Below are 13,151 nucleotides of genomic sequence, written 5' to 3'. Positions count from 1 at the left end.
ACCCTGCCACATGCCTCTTGTGTCTGAGCCATTGAATTGAGATTCCACTTTGTCTCTGTACTGACGCTTAGCTTGTTTAATAGCCTTGCGGAGGGAATAGCTGCACTGTTTGTATTCAGTCATGTTGCCAGACACCTTGCCCTGATTAAAAGCAGTGGTTCGCGCTTTCAGTTTCACGCAAATGCTGCCATCAATCCACGGTTTCTGGTTAGGGAATGTTTTTATCGTTGCTATGGGAACGACATCTTCGACGCACGTTCTAATGAACTCGCACACCGAATCAGCGTATTCGTCAATATTTCCATCTGACGCAATACGAAACATGTCCCAGTCCACGTGATGGAAGCAGTCTTGGAGTGTAGAGTCAGCTTGGTCTGACCAGCGTTGGACAGACCTCAGCGTGGGAGCCTCTTGTTTTAATTTCTGCCTGTAGGCAGGGATCAGCAAAATGGAGTCGTGGTCAGCTTTTCCGAAAGGGGGGCGGGGCCGGGCCTTATATGCGTCGCGGAAGTTAGAGTAACAATGATCCAAGGTTTTACCACCCCTAGTTGCGCAATCGATATGCTGATAAAATTTAGGGAGTCTTGTTTTCAGATTGGCTTTGTTAAAATCCCCAGCTACAATGAATGCAGCCTCCGGATAAATGGTTTCCAGTTTGCAAAGAGTTAAATAAAGTTTGTTCAGAGCCATCGATGTGTCTGCTTGGGGGGGGATATATACGGCTGTGATTATAATCGAAGAGAATTCTCTTGGAAGATAATGCGGTCTACATTTGATTGTGAGGAATTCTAAATCAGGTGAACAGAAGGATTTGAGTTCCTGTATGTTTCCTTCATCACACCATGTCCCGTTAGTCATGAGGCATACGCCCCCGCCACTCTTCTTACCAGAGAGATGTTTGTTTCTGTCCGCGCGATGCGTGGAGAAACCCGTTGGCTGCACCGCCCTGGATAGCGTCTTCCCAGTAAGCCATGTTTCCGTAAAGCAGAGAACGTTGCAGTCTCTGATGTCCCTCTGGAATGCCACCCTTGCTCGGATTTCATCAACCTTGTTGTCGAGAGACTGGACATTGGCAAGAAGAATGCTGGGAAGTGGTGCGCGATGTGCCCTTTTTCGGAGTCTGACCAGAACACCGCCGCGTTTCCCTCTTTTTCGGAGTCGTTTCCTTGGGTCGCTGCATGCGATCCATTCCGTTGTCCTGTTTGTAAGGGAGAACACAGGATCCGCGTCGCGGAAAACATATTCTTGGTCGTACTGATGGTGAGTTGACGCTGATCTTATATTCAGTAGTTCTTCTCGACTGTATGTAATGAAACCTAAGATGACCTGGGGTACTAATGTAAGAAATAACACGTAAAAAAAACAAAAAACTGCATAGTTTCCTAGGAACGCGAAGCGAGGCGGCCATCTCAGTCGGCGCCGGAAGTGTGTACATAATAGTTTCTAAGATATTGACACACACTCCACATCATCTCACCAGCTTTCCTTTGTTGTAGCTTTTGCTAGTGTGAATAACATTGTCGCTTGTGTGTGTGTGTGTGTGTGTGTGTGTGTGTGTGTGTGTGTGTGTGTGTGTGTGTGTGTGTGTGTGTGTGTGTGTGTGTGTGTGTGTGTGTGTGTGTGTGTGTGTGTGTGTGTGTGTGTGTGTGTGTGTGTGTGTGAGAGACACACCTCATAATAACATGTTAATGGGATACAGTTCACCTGCTTGAAATCATCAGAGCACAATGAGGTGGTTCATTTCCGTTGCACGGCTTTCAAATTAGATTTCACAGGCACACACTCACTTCTGTGAAAAGTGAAGGTCAACTCCAGCATCAACACAATGCTCTCTCACAGTAACTCAAAGTATCCTATTACACTCTGTTGTGCTCCTTTTCATCTGCTCTTACGGCACTTTACTATGGCCATGTTTTTACTTTTTTTAACGGTCTAATGGTGCTCTACTCTATACTGTGTGTCCGTGTGTTTATGTGTGTGTGCTGTTTCCATATTTAGGTATATTTAACAGTATGCAATTAGGGGGTTTTATAATACATACATAGGAATTTGTCCAGTAAGACCCATCAAACAATAAATCATGTATTGGTCAGATTGAAGCATAAATCTTATTTTATTAGAATGAAATGCTACCATAGGGTCACAGATTCACTGTGTGTTTACTTGACTTACAGATGGTTACCCCAAGGATGAAATGATTTACAGATGGAAAAGGAACTCCATCGAAACCTCAGACCAGAAGTACTGGCGCCTCTACCAGTTTGACTTCATGGGCCTGCGGAATTCCACAGACGTCCTAAAAACAACAGCAGGTACAGCAAATTAGTTACCGTACATTTAATACCCAAACAGCTGACCTTCTTCTGTTTTTCACAATCAATAAAATAAATCCTCCTCACAGCCCTTTGTTGGCTCCTGTGTTCTCCATCCAATTTTTCTCTGAATTATTAGATACTGACTCATGGAAATTCCAAGGAAAAAGGACAAAGTGTTATTTTTAGCTGTTTTTTAATCAAATGGTCTACATTTACTGTAAACTATCTGTCATATTCTCCTGTCTATTAGCAGGGGGAGACAGCAGGCATTACCAGCTGGTGTCTTGAGGTCTGGTGCCACCACTCTGGCTTAAGTCAATTGCTATGCCAGTTTTGCAAGATATTGCCAGAGAGCAAAGACAATGCCTTCACTTGGAAGATAGTCAAGATATGTAGTATTATTGTACCATGGAAATGACAGACAGCATTTGGCAGGGCAGAAAACAGGTTGAAATTGCAACTAGGAGTAGTACTCTGGTCGTAGACTAAGAAGTAGTTATTTGGTAGTAGACTTAGGAGTAGTACTGTGGTAGTAGACTTAGGAGTAGTACTGTGGTAGTAGACTTAGGGGTAGTACTGTGGTAGTAGACTTAGGGGTAGTACTGTGGTAGTAGACGTAAGAGTAGTACTGTGGTAGTAGACTTAAGAGCAGTGCTCAAGGAGTAGACGTTTTCTTTATCATTCACTGTGTAATGAAAAAGGGCACAATGAAAGTGCATTTACCTATCTTCATAATTCATTGTGACATTTAACATATTGTTTCTCTGTAGATTGCTTGAAGCTCATCAGTAGTCCCCTCTGGTATAAAGGCAAACATATTTTTACACAAACCATCTGGATTAAAGATTCAAAATATTTAATTATTCACTTAAATGATTCTCAGAGTCCTAGGATGTGGTTTGGTTTTAATATTGAATTCTACATCTATTTATTTGCAACAATCATTCCTTGCGACGAAGGTTGTTTTACAAACAGGTATCTAATTATACTCATGAGTGGTGCTTGCTGGAATTACTTTGTAATACATTTGTAATGCATTCATGACAGCATTGACGACTCACGTAGCAGCGTTTCAAGGGGCTGATGAATTGATCTCATGTATGAATCCTCAAGCTGTAATTAACCCACATTGACCCCATTCTCAAATTTCATAGGTGACATTGTTCATGCTGTACTTTATTCGTCTTAAACTCATGTGATCCAATAAATGATGTGTTCTACGTATGGTGCACTGTGATACAAGTCCACGTTCGGAGTGGAGAACTCATGAAAGCCAGAGTTCTTCCACAGATCTTCCTTCGGTTCTGTTCAAGGAAATTAGACATTTCTCATCTTGTTTTCCCTTTTTCTTGACTCCCAGCTTGCATCATTCTGCATGATGATTAGCTAGCTTGCTCCTGCAGCTAAAAATAGCATGTCATTAATTTACATCTCAACAAACTCTGAAAACAAAGCGCTAAATGTCTTCTTCTTGTTTCTCATCCAGCATGAAATGAATAGGTATTGTGCTGTAGCGTGGTAATGAGGACAGCGAGTGGACAGTTCCCATGCCACCGTGCCATCGGGGACTTCTGGTTCTACCGCTGTTATATCTACCTCCTTTTTTTTCTTTTGTTACAGCATCCCTCTTCAAAACCCACCAAAGTAGACTCCCTGGAGCATTGTGTATGGTGCCTTGTTCTGTGGTTCCCCCTGATGCTAGCTCTCATGATTATCTCTCTCTCTCTCTCTCTCTCTGTCTTTCTCTCCCCCCCCCCTCCCTCCCCACGCTGGCTTGTTCTTGTTCCACCTGACGCTCTGATTGTCCCTCAATCTCTTCTCTTTCTCCCTCCCTCTCTTCCTCCTTACCTCGCTCCCTCCCCCTCCTCGCCCCTCACTCCATATACATCACCCCTCTTTATCCCCCCTCCCAGGTGATTATGTGGTCATGACAGTGTACTTTGACCTGAGCAGGAGAATGGGTTATTTCACCATCCAGACCTACATCCCCTGTATCCTCACCGTGGTGCTCTCCTGGGTCTCCTTCTGGATCAATAGCGATGCCGCCCCCGCCAGAACAGCGCTAGGTACCTGATCTGAAGAATACCATTTGACAGGATACACACTGATATTATAATAAGTAGATGGAAAAAAACCCCAAGGGTTCAATCAAACCTGTTCCACCAGTGTTCATGTAGTGCACTGTATGTGTTCAGCAATGACTACCTCTGCATGTGTTATTCTGAAAGGGAAAAGATACATCTGAGTCTAGCTGGTTTGTTGAAAAGATGCTTACCAACTCTTGGTACCACAATGGAAGATTGCATAAAAAAAATCTATATTTTATTGTTTAGACTAGAGAACAATCTGCATGTGTTTATGCAATGTTGTGTTCTGCTTTCAAGATTCTTGTACCGTCTTATTTTGTTTATGCGACATGCTTGTAATTTATCAAGGCTTAACAATGACTTTTTTGTTTACGTTTGCAATTCATTCATTATTCCCCCCCCCCCCCGATGCATGCTTTCCATTAGTGCATGTACATTCGTCTGGATTATGTTGTTGAAGGTGATTGGGAGTTTGAGTTGAACTTTGCGGTAAGTACGATTCAATTCCTCCAGGCAGCTCTTGTAGCGGACCTTGATCAGGTCATTGTTTTTTGTCATCAAGATCAAATGTATCACATTTAGTCCAAATTACAGTATTCACATTATACTTGACTTTTAACTAAGTGACAACACAAGCACATTTGCAATGGTTAAACAAGTCAACGCCTAAAGTGTATTATTAACGAGTCCGTTTCATCACCAAACCATCCTTGAACCACCACAATCACATCGAATAGTCTCGCTCGACCCTCTTGCCACCTGTTATGGCACAGTACAAAGATAAGCCCGGAAACATGTTTGTCTTCACCCTAGCTAACAGGCAAGGATGCTGTCTGTAGGAGTAAAAATAAATATCCCATTCTCGTTGATAAAATAAATGATTTAGTATCTATTCTGGGGCATGAAAGCGCAGCGATGATTTTTCCGGGCCTTCCCGCAGATCAATCAGCGGGTTGAAAAGAAAGAGGAGTGTTAAGGAAAATGGGCTCTGACTGCAAAGAGCAGGAGATCTGTAAGAGTGGCTGGTGGTGGTGGTCGTAGGGGGCTACGGAGGAGGCAGGTGCTGACATGCAGGTGTCCCCTGAGGGTTTAGTGTGGTTGGGGGGAGCAGTGACGGGGTGTAGTGGGTGCCATTCCCAAAGAGCCAGGTTCACAAGGGCCACCACAGATGGTAATGACGATCAGGCTATACCTGACAGGGAGTAAGGGACAGAGGATGCTCAGTTCAGTGACTCATATATAGTGTCCCACTTTTTTTGTCTCTTTCTTTCTCTCTTTCTCTGTCTTTGAGTCACGACAGCACTGTAGACTGATATCTTTGTAGAATGTTCTTTGTATCTGTATTATTTTCTGTGTTGTATCTGTTCATATGACATCTATGGGTATTTTTCTTTGTTTTTTACGATACATTTTTGCCATTTTATTTGGAGGAACCAGTTGAAGGTGCTCTGACCTTTGCCTGTTTGAAAATTATGAAGGACCTCTGCTGACTAAGTGCCAAAAGTGTGTATAGAAGGTAAGGGAAATAGGTGAAGGTAATCACCGTGGCCAGTAGAGTCTGAAGGAAGGGGGGATTGAGTATGAAATATCAGCTCAAAATAGATGGGCCTTCTGGTCTCCATGGTAACTGCTTGAAAACAGCACAACATTCAGTCATCAACTGAGAGGTTCCTGGTGATGTGCATAAAAGAGCGAGAGAGAGAATGTGTGCGTGCGTGCGCATATGTGTGCGTGCGCATATGTGTGCGTGCGCATGTGAGTGTGTGTGCGTGTCACACCCAGCATTTTATATCAAAGGCTCTACACATGCAAAATCGCAGCTGGTACATTCAGCTCACTTTTCAATATACACACTGAGCAAAAATATAAATGCAAAATGTAAAGTCTTGGTCCCATATTTCATGAGCTGAAATAAAAGATCCCAGAAATTTTCCATAGGCTCAAGCTTATTTCTCTCAAATTTGGTGCACAAATGGGTTTACATCCCTGTTAGTGAGCATTTCTCCTTTGCCAAAATAATCCATCCACCTGACAGGTATGGCATATCAAGAAACTAATTAAACAGCATGCTCATTACACAGGTGCACCTTATGCTGGGGAGAACAGAAGGCCACTTTTAAATGTGCACTTATGTCTCAAGTTGAGGGAGAGTGCAATTAGCATGCTGACTGCAGGCATGTCCACCAGAGCTTTTGCCAGATAATTTAATGTTAATTTCTCTACCATAATCTGCCTCAAACATATTTTAGAGAATTTGGCAGTACATCCAACCGGCCAAACAACCGCAGACCATGTAAAACCACGCTAGTCTAGAACCTCCACATCCGATTTCTTCCCTTATGGGATCCTCTGAGGGGTGGTGCTGAGGAGTATTTCTCTCTGTAATAAAACCTTTCTGTTGGGAAAAGCTCATTCCGATTGGCTGTGCCTGTCTCCCCAGTGGGTGGGCCTTGCAGCCAAGTGTGTGGGCCTACGCTCTCCCAGGCCCACCTATGAAATCCATAGATTAGGGCCTAATTAATTTATTCAAATTGACTGATTTCCTCATATGATCTGTAACTCAGTAAAATCTTTGAAATTGTTGCATGTTGCGTTCATATTTTTGTTCAGTATATTTAAGCGCTGACAATGTATTAATGTATTAAACGTCCATTTATTTCTAAAGTTAAAACTACATAGACACAAACTAACCGCGTTAATTGATAAAAATATCTTAAAAACATATTTGCAAAATATATTCAGACTATTGCCAGAGAACTATTGCCACCGTTTTGCCAAGACAGATATCAAACAGTTAGTACCGGGTAGCAGGTAGCATTCCGTTTTGGAGGTTAAGAGTGTTGGTCCAGTAACCGAAAGGTTGCTGGTTTGATTCCCTGAACCGACTAGGTGAAAAATCTGTGTAATGACGCTGACTTTGTCCTTTCAGGTATCACCACTGTGTTGACAATGACCACCCTTAGTACAGTGGCCAGGACCTCCCTACCCAGAGTCTCCTATGTGACGGCCATGGATCTCTTCGTCACTGTGTGCTTCTTGTTCGTCTTTGCGGCCATGATGGAGTACGCAATCCAAAACTACTACGCCTACAGGGCACAGAAGCCCCGCTACAACAAGACAAACAAGACGCAGAGACTGGTGAGCTTTCCTCCATACAATGTAATGGTGTACCTTTCCTCCGTACAATGTAATGGTGCACCTTTCCTCCGTACAATGTAATGGTGCACCTTTCCTCCGTACAATGTAATGGTGCACCTTTCCTCCGTACAATGTAATGGTGCACCTTTCCTCCGTACAATGTAATATGACGAAATGGTGTAACTTTTCTCAATGCAGTGTAATGCTGTTATAGACATGGACCGAGGTTGTTTGTGTTGTCACAGTCAATAGTTCTAGCCATGGTAGCGATTATGGTCTCAGTGGGTGGAGGTCTAGTCCATCCTTCAGATCTCCATCCTCTTGCATCAGTCACACTGTGCATGGGCTGTGATAGTATTACAGTCAGTGGCTCTGACCTGCATGGTAGCAAATCGGGAGGTTGCCCCCCGGTGAGGGTTGAGGTCTGGTCCATCCACCATCCCTTCATATATCCATCCACTTGCACTGCCGACCGGTCACACAGTGTACTTGGTAAATGCCGTGTCATAGCGGTGTCATGTCATCATGTCATGTCGTGTAACGCTGTCGAGCCAATGAGTGAGTCCCAGCTTGGGTAGAGCACTAAGCCGAGGGGTTCTATCTCATTGCCTGCCTGGGCTATGACAGCGTCCTGCTGGGTGTGGGAGGACACGGTCCGCTGCGGAGCTTTAATGCATGACAGCACAGCTCCACTCACAACGCATCAGATCTCTTTCTCTCTTCATCTCTTTCTCTCTGTCTCTTTTCATCTTTCCATCTGTCTTTCTCCCTTGTTTGCCCACATGTATTTCTTGTCTCCTGTCTGGCTTTAGTTGTCCCCCCGCCCCCTCCCTGTTGCCTCACTCTCTCCCTCTCAGTATCTAATTATGAGGCCGTCCTTCCTCTCTCCCCTCATCACATTTCTTGCCCCCCCCCCCCACCCTCACTCTCTCACCCTCTTTCTCTCCCTTTATCGCTTACGCATCTAAGGAGATGGCCTTCCTCTGTCCCCTCCCACAGACCTACTCGATGCTAGACACAGGGCCCAGGTCCCCCACCACCGTGGTACCGTTGAACAACAACTACTCATACTGGCAGGACTATGAGGACGTGTACGAGTGTCTGGACGGGAAGGACTGCCAGAGCTTCTTCTGCTGTTACGAGGAGTGTAAGGGGGGGAGGGTGGAGGAAAGGACGCATCCATGTCGACATTAAGGAGCTGGACGCTTACTCGAGAGTCTTCTTCCCTACGTCGTTCCTCCTGTTCAACATCGTCTACTGGGTCTCTTATCTCTACCTTTAGCAGTTTCAGTTGGATTTGATAGAATTCGATTGGACAAATATGGAAAGACTCAAATGGGAAGAGGAGATGTCACAAGACATAAGATGTCACTCAGTGGCAGCTTTGTGCACGTTGACACTTGATTGGTTGGCGGGTTAGTGTAGCCAGCCAATAGACAGCTGTGAGACACTAACGCCAGGATGCTAGCCAGATAAGAGATAATGAAGCATCCACAGTGCCTTCTTCAGGAAGGGGCCATCACCTATACAGAGGTGCAATAAGGGGACTAGAAGCTTTGAAGTTTTCTACATAGGTTATCCCACATCCGCCATTTCAACGCATGCTATACTGTTCATTAAAAACAATGAAAAGCTAGGGGGGACTGCACTATGAAATTATTCTATTGTTGCTTTGTATTAATTAGTCAGTTGCATAGTCATTGCAAGCCATTTGACATATATAGAACCTCAATATGATTAATTTTAGTCACCAACAGGGTCTTAAATATTAGGTCATTGATAACATTGATTTGGTTTAGATTAATATACATTTATATCATAAACATTTGAACGATGTTTTCTACCAAGGGTGATGTACAACAAGAACATGCATAGTATACTTTACAACAGCACTATAACATAATAATTTAAAGATGAAAAGTTATTTTGTAAAATAATGTATCTAATAAACTTGTCTTTTGTAACATATAGAGTTTTCCAGACTCTTTGATAATTAAATCAATTGTCTGAGGACAAGGTATGGTAAGGTTTCAAACTATAGTGGTATGGAGATAGATGATGTTGTTGAATTAATTTACAGAATCTGGACATACATTTATCTCCATACAGCAGGCCGACAACACATCATAGGCTAAGGGCCAGGGTAGCATTTGGGTCAGTACAGTACTGTATATATTGTGCTCGTATTCAGTACAGTACTAATAAAAAACAAAATATGGTTTCTCTCCAACAACACTACTGCTATTTTCTTGAGCAAGAACATGTGTAATTCATGTTATCATACAGTAGCTGTTGTACCAAAACAGACATCACAAATAATTGTAAAAGGTGTGTTTATGGAGTTAAAAATAGTTTGATTTACTGTACTGTAAGTAACACTGTTGTTTCTGCGGTGGTTTGACTTAGAAGTATGGTAGAACCCTGTATTCTATGTTTTAAGAGAACGTGTATGTGAGAGATGTTTTCATGCTATTTTCATAGTTGAATGTAGATCATACTTTAGACTAACAACAGATAGTGGTTTTCAACTCTGTATAACAACAAATATTGCACTTCATAAGTGTCTTAGTTTGATATAATGTATTTACAATAAATCAAAGACTATTTTCTAAGTCTGATGGAACGCACCCTTTTGTTACAGCAGAACTGAGAGAACCACTGTCTAGGTACAGCTATGCTTTTTAGAGAATTCAGTCTGTGGTATTGCTTAAATTAATAAAACTATCTTTGCTTAAGGTCTGGAGTGTGTGCTTAAGGTCTGGAGTGTGTGTGAGTGTGCTTAAGGTCTGGAGTGTGTGTGTGTGTGTGCGTGTAGGTCATTTGGATCATTAGCAAACTGTGATCTTTCTTACACACTTTAAGAGTTATTTAAGATGGAAATCTATTTCAACGTGTACGAATGGTTTTGTCTCTGACGTGGTTGCGATAGCCCACTTCAAACCTCACACTGTGCATCCTGTTTCGAAGTAGGGAAGCAAGTCAATGAAAAGTCATTATGTATAATAATCACTTATTAGGAAGTAGGCTAAGGAAATACAAAACAGACCCTTTTATTCCCACAGAATGAAATTAACTCTACACACGATTCATGTCTATTGCGGAGTAGATCATTATACAATTAGCATCTCCATATAGAAATAACCGGAAGTTATTGTTAAGGGCCTGCATGCACAGAATGTCAGAGTAGCAGTGTAGATCACATGATCATATACACAAGGGACACCCACTCTGAGATACTTTTTGAATGCGGTCCTGGAGCTCACCACAGAATATTGATACCCCTGGTACGTGGATACCCCTGGTACGTGGATACCCCTGGTACGTGGATACCCCTGGTACGTGGATACCCCTGGTACATGGATACCCCTGGTATGTTGATACCCCTGGGTGAGATCTGCAAAAGTGCGTCACTGTTAGACACTGTATATTTGCTGACCTAGATTGAGACAACACTGAGTATGATACAAAGAGAAGGAAATCAGTGGAACACTATCAAAAAGTGGATGCAGTGCTGAGATGGAACTCAATCAAAAATAGTAGCCTAGAATAGAGATCCGTTTCAACTGAACTGTAAATATGCTCACATACAGTACTTAACAAATTAACTTAGTCATGCATACAATTTTCTGAGAGATAGGGCACCTGGACAGGAAATCCCAGGGGTGTTTGTGTGAGTGGGGATATGAGATGATGGGGGTTGTTTGGGTGAGTAGGGATATGAGATGATGGGGGTTGTTTGGGTGAGTAGTGATATGAGATGATGGGGGTTGTTTGGGTGAGTAGGGATATGAGATGATGGGGGTTGTTTGGGTGAGTAGGGATATGAGATGATAGGGGTTGTTTGGGTGAGTAGGGATATGAGATGATGGGGGTTGTTTGGGTGAGTAGGGATATGAGATGATGGGGGTTGTTTGGGTGAGTAGGGATATGAGATGATGGGGGTTGTTTGGGTGAGTAGGGATATGAGATGATGGGGTTGTTTGGGTGTTAAAGGTCCAGTGCAGTTAAAAATGTGATTTTCTAATGTTATATATATTTCCACGCTGTGAGATTGGAATAAAACTGGGAAATTATGAAAAGTACGAGAATTCCCTTTTAGTGTTAAAGCTGTTTGAAACAACTCCCTGAAATTTAAGCCTGTTTTAGTGGGATAGAGTTTTGGCCTTCAATGGTGACATCACTATGCGGTAAATTAGACCAATAAGAACGTTTGAAACCTCTCTGCCCATAACAGCCAATTTCAGTTTCTCCTCCACACTCAGTCCTAGCAAAATTTCCCTTTGATAAGAAGCTATTTTTCTTTCTTTTTGACCATTTTAATTGAAAGAATCACAGTAAGGTATTTAATTGTCACCCAGAAATGATTTGATATTAAGATAAAAATGGCTGCGTTGGACATTTAAAGCTGGATCTGGAGACTGGGGACGTACTCCTCCACTTAGGGAGATTCTCCTGGAACAGCAGGCTCTCACAGATGCTACTGCTGACCTACTTTATGACATACAGCTATATACACTACCGTTCAAAAGTTTGGGATCACTTAGAAATGTCCTTGCTTTTGAAAGAAAAGTACTTTTTTTGTTGTCCATTGAAATAACATCAAATTGATCAGAAATACAGTGTAGACATTGTAATGTTGTAAATGACTAATAGCTGATTTTTTTTAATGGAATATCTACATAGGCATTATCAGCAACCATCCCTCCTGTGTTCCAATGGCACGTTGTGTTAAGAGTTCCTCTGCCCAGTGTCTGTGTTCTTTTGCCCTTCTTAATCTTTTCCAGTCTGAGATATGGCTTTTTCTTTTCAACTTTGCCTAGAAGGCCAGCATCCCAGAGTCGTCTCTTCACTGTTGACATTGAGACTGGTGTTTGCGGGTACTATTTAATGAAGCTGCCAGTTGAGGACTTGTGAGAGATCTGTTTCTCAAACTAGACACTTTGATGTACTTGTCCTCTTGCTCAGTTGTGCACAGGGGCCTCCCACTCCTCTTTCTATTCTGGTTAGAACCAGTTTGCGCTGTTCTTTGAAGGGAGTACATCATTTTCATTATTCAAGTATTTAAGTATTCAGACACTTTGCTATATAGACTTGAAATTGAGCTCAGATGCAACCTGTTTCCATTGATAATCCTTGAGATGTTTCTACAACTTGAATCCACCTGTGGTAATTTCGATTGGACATGATTTGAAAAACACACACCTATCTATATAAGGTCCCAAAATTGACAGTGCATGTCAGAGCAAAAACAAACCCATGGGGTAGAAGGAATTGTCCGTAGAGCTCCGAGACAGGATTGTGTTGAAGCACAGATCTGGGGAAGGGTACCAAGAAATGTCTGAAGCATTGAAGGTCCCCAAGAACATAGTGGCCTCAATCATTCTTAAATTAAAGACATTTGGAACCCCCAAACTTCCTAGAGCTGGCTGCCCGCCCAAACTGAGCAATCGGGGGAGAAGGGCCTTGGTTAGGGAGGTGAACAAGAGCCCAATGGTCACTCTGACAGAGTTCTAGAGTTCCTCTGTGAAGATGGGAGAACCTTCCAGAAGGACAACCATCTCTGCAGCACTCCACCAATCAGGCAATTATGGTAGAGTGGCCAGACGAAAGT

The 13,151-nt window shown here is 42.7% G+C and overlaps 1 pseudogene; it reads left to right on the top strand.

Moving 5' to 3' along the window:
* Positions 1–10,275, top strand: part of LOC124011178 — a 45,109-nt pseudogene extending 34,834 nt beyond the window's left edge.
* The last annotated feature ends 2,876 nt before the right edge of the window (positions 10,276–13,151 follow it).

Source organism: Oncorhynchus gorbuscha, linkage group LG23 (assembly GCF_021184085.1).
Source record: "Oncorhynchus gorbuscha isolate QuinsamMale2020 ecotype Even-year linkage group LG23, OgorEven_v1.0, whole genome shotgun sequence".
NCBI lineage: Eukaryota > Metazoa > Chordata > Actinopteri > Salmoniformes > Salmonidae > Oncorhynchus > Oncorhynchus gorbuscha.
The sequence above is the reverse complement of the archived record's forward strand: the minus strand, read 5'-3'. Positions and strand labels throughout refer to the sequence as shown.